At 39.9% G+C, this 4,659-nt stretch overlaps 1 pseudogene; it reads right to left on the bottom strand.

Annotated features, from left to right (window-relative positions):
* Positions 1-1,667: 1,667 nt before the first annotated feature.
* LOC147626756 (uncharacterized) lies at positions 1,668-3,993 on the bottom strand (annotated as a pseudogene).
* Positions 3,994-4,659: the final 666 nt, after the last annotated feature.

Here is a 4,659-nt window from a genome sequence, read left to right as displayed (position 1 = left end):
GAAGTGATTACTTCAAAAAAAACATTTACTTTAGAAACCATAGATATCTCAAAATGATCAATATCTTACTCCACAAAACAAGGAGATCAAAATACATGTCTCTAGTTGCAATGGTTTTTTTCAAAAACAACACTTAGAAACATGAAGATAAAGATAAGAGCTGTGTGCAATCAAAATGACTGCACGATTACTCATCATCATTTTGAAGGCACTCACTAAAAGCATAGAAATCAACCTCTAACAACAAACAATGGCGCATCTCCTCAGCACAATCTGCTCCCAATCCACCACATCCAGTCAAAACATCAATAACATAATCCTCCTCATAAGTGAATATCACCCGAGCAACCAACTATAGCCAATGAAAAAAGTAATCAATGAAACTACACTCATTTTTGTAGTTTGTGTAAACTCATTACTAATAGATTGTTTTAAAAAAAGTAGAAAATAACTCACACACATTTTTGTAGTTAGTGTTATTACAAAAAAAAGCGTTGGAGCGCTCGTCCCCTCCTCTGACTAGTACCCACTCAGGTGAAATCATTGTTGATGCATGCATGAGCCTCTGTGATACAACTCCTAGTTGCCGGGAACAAGAGATGAGATACATCCTCACTCGCCTCTTTGTCATAGTGGGGCACATGCATGTTCTTATGATAGAACAAGCCAATCGTGAGATCGATGACATGCGCAAACAAATCTATTGTAAAAATATTATAAGGTAAAAAATTATTAATATGTTCATTTCAAATTCACGAATTAGCACATCATTAAAGTCTTGTACTTATAGTACGCATTGTTGGCCGTCTCTCTTCTGAAGAAGCCGGGACGATCTATGATGGACTCAGGGACCGTATTCCTGCTCGTAGTGGTAGGTACAAATTTTTTCCCCCTCTTGTTCACGAATCAAAAGGGATTGCTCACTCTCATCCCCATGCTCATCCTCTATAACCACCCTATTTATTTGGCTAGATGGCTCCTCACCATGGATCTTGTCTTTCCCTTTGTTGGTATTCTCTGAAGTCTTTTTCCCAACTGCTTGTGTCACCTCCTCTGTGGGTGGAGATGTGATACTCACATTCAAAATCACTTTAGGATTTTCTTGAAGAAAGCCTTCATGCAGACAAATAAGACAAATCAACAACCAAAACCCTTAACGCTTGTAACTATCTTAATTTTAAGAGTGTCAAGTAGGTTTGAGTTTACTTATAAGCATGTAGCTATTGATCTTGATTAGGGATAACTCCAAGGGGGTACTCAATCCACCGAGGACAATGGGTGCACTCCCATGCAATAATACCCCTCTCCACCAAGGTAGTTGAGAATAGAGTGTTCTCATCACACCATCTAGCCACTCTGCAATCTCTGAGGGCATATCTGAAATGGATTTGTGCTCAATGCAATCCGAGAGCCATCTATAAAAGAGAGCTCATCATGCTTTTCAAACCATAGATTTTAGATGACATAAGAAGAAAACCAACATATACTTAAATGGCTAGAGAATAAAATGTAACACTACATGTATACAAGTCTCTTGGATTTGTGCTCAATGCAATCCAAGAGCCATCTATAAAAGAGAGCTCATCATGCTTTTCAAACCATATATTTTAGATGACATAAGAAGAAAACCAACATATACTTAAATGGCTAGAGAATAAAATGTAACACTACCTGTATACAAGTCTCTTGCTTGAGAATGGCAACTCATGCATATTAACCTTATTAGAAGCACTCTCCATGTTGCCTAACATGTGAGAGTATGCATTTATCACATGAATTTTGCATTGGGCTTTAAAATATCCCTCAAATCTCTTAGGCATTTGAGACCATTCCACCTCAAACTTGGCGATTTGAATGCACGCCTCGTTAAACATATATGTAGCCAATATGCTTCTTGCCTCATGTAAGATTTTAATTTCTTATAATCCCCAAAGTGTTCCCCTTTTGGATATTTGACCTTTGTCAAAGTCATCATATGCAATATTTCTTTTTGCCTACATACACTCCAAAAAAAAACATTCAAGATTGAAAAAAATAGGTGTCATATTTCCAATATTGACATAAAGTTTTAGATTCAATATCAAGAGAGAACCATGAACAAATTAAAGCAATGAACATGAGATTTTTAAGGACACCACATACCTCTCTATAGTTATCTTGGCGGAGCATAAGCTATATAGCTTGTCTCTTGTTATGCCAACCATGGTTTTGTCACTCCAATATTTGTTAAAGAGCATAGAAAATAACTCCTCCATTTGCAGGGTTTTCAATGCATAGGTATTTATAACCGCTATCTCGAAATTTCTCCTCGCGTTTTATGGACTCATCTATCTTCCTCTTCAACTCCTCACCCTCAAACCCATGACCAACAAGCTTACTCTCCTCATCCTTAAGGAATTGTTCCCATTTACCCTAAATTAAGATCAAACCCATGTACACAAACGCCAAATGAGATTTGATAAGAGAAGCAATTAAGCATAAGCACAAATCACATCAAAGATTGAGTACCTTCCAAACAAGCTGTGATATTAATGTACAAGGAGTGGAATACCAAGGCACAATGTTTTGGGGTTGATGAGCCTCGAAATTTATTTCAGTCTCCATCCATGAGTGTTGCTCTATGGTCAACCTTTCCATTATGCTTGCCTTGTTAGCCATTCCAAACTTTTGGAACATAACTATCTCTTGTCCCAAGTTTGGTGCATTGGTTGCTCTTGAGATTTTGAGCATTTAAAATGTATGCATGTGTAAGAAAAGTCAACGTCCTCAACTTTGAATTCACGAGTGGCAATGGTTAGAAACTCTTGCAGAAAGGATCGTAAACATGAGCAGCCATAGTGAACTAACCAGCAACCCTGTGAACGTGGTCAAAGTGCACCCACATCATTTTCAAGTTCCCACCTGGCCTCATTCTATTGACCGAGTCCACCCCACTTCTCGGGACAAGGGTTGACATTTTGAAGACATAGGGCTGCACATCTTTTCCTAGCTATCTTGGAAATAGAATACTATGAATAAAAGGATACTTAATTTTTTGTTTCAACTCAAGGATTGCTTCGAGACCCTTATAGCCAAGCATTGAATCCCTCATCACCATACCTACGGCTCAATTTTCACCCCTTCACCACTCAATGAAGTAAGGTAGAGGGCAAAGGCCATGCCTCTAATATCAAAGTGTTCTTGAATCTCATAACTTGCAATCTCATTGAGTCTTATGGATGAACGTATGATAAGTTTTGAACCAACAATAGGTCCGAATATAGTAATAGATCGTGACATATTTGCCAATAGATGAGAATATAATAACAACAACTTTAGCTTAAGTACTATGAAGCACACAATGAGCTAATGACGGTTTGTCTTGGGATTTATTGTTGCAAACCTTATAAAACTTTCATGGATAAGGGTTGTATTTTTGAAAGCTTTTTAATATTTTTGTAATAATTTTTTATGAGTATGCCTATCAAGTAATCAACACCAACATTTATTGTATGCTTAAAGAATATATCATGCACAATCGCCCAGGATTTTCGACCACGTGAATGACAATTACAGTCACTCAAGTCTCGGTGAAGTTAGACTGCGTGCAGGGTGAGCTGGATTGGTTTGCAGGTGCCACCTTGGATGAGCTGAACCTGTAGAGGTAGGCGGCGCCTGGGGTGATGCCCACTTGAATTTTTTATGCTTAGCATCATCACTAGCAAGTATTCTACTACTCTCTATTCCCCCTCCCTTCTCCCTCCCTCTCTATTGGGACTCTATTCTACTCTCTATTCTCCCTCCTTTCTCACTGGGAACCCTAGCATATTTTCTACTCTCTATTCTTCCTCCCTTCTCACTGGGAACCCTAGCATCTTTTCTACTCTCCATTCTCCCTCCCTTTTCCCTCCCTCTCTGTGCAACACTGACCTCTGCTCATCTGCGCCATCTCATCGTGCCTCTCTGCTTGTCGAATTCTACCAATCCATCTCTGTGCATGTCAAACTCTGCCATCGCGCTATGCCTCTCCCAGCTCAACCAATCCCAGGTAAGTGGTTTTGTTGGATAGATTTCCAGGTGTGAAGTTATCTCTCTCTCTCTCTCTCTCTCTCTCTCTCTCTCTCTCTCTCTCGCTCTCTCTCTCTCTCTCTCTCTCTATGGAAGAGAGAGATAGTGGCTATGGAAAAATGCAAGAGAGAGAGAGGGGCTATGGAAAAATGCAAGAGAGAACGGGGCTATGGAAAAACGCAAGAGAGCTCTCCGCATTTGTCATTGCTGTGCCTCTCTATGATCTCTCACATTTGTCGGTCCTCCGCAGCTTGCTTGGATTTGCTGGATGCTATGCCGGATGTTTGAAGTTGCTGGATGCTATGCTATCTCTCTCTCTCTCTCTCTACCTACTCGAAAGAGCCCATGCCAATCGGGCCTTTTGAGTAGGCAGAGAGAGAAAGAGGCTATAGAAGAGGTGAGAGAGAGGCTATAAAAGAGGTGAGAGAGGGTCTATGGAAGAGGAGAGAGAGGGGTTATGGAAAACCGCCAATAGAGCTTGAGAAAGAGCTCGAGCAAGAAGAGAGAGAGAGAGAGAGAGAGAGAGAGAGAGAGAGAGAGAGAGAGAGAGAGAGAGAGAGAGAGAGAGTATATTATAACCTTCCTCTCAAAGATTGATATGAGTACTTGTAT

Source organism: Cibotium barometz, chromosome 21 (genome assembly GCF_041138505.1).
Source record: "Cibotium barometz isolate CiBa-2024 chromosome 21, ASM4113850v1, whole genome shotgun sequence".
In the NCBI taxonomy this organism is placed as follows: Eukaryota; Viridiplantae; Streptophyta; class Polypodiopsida; order Cyatheales; family Cibotiaceae; genus Cibotium; species Cibotium barometz.
This window is presented reverse-complemented; position numbering and strand designations above follow the sequence as displayed.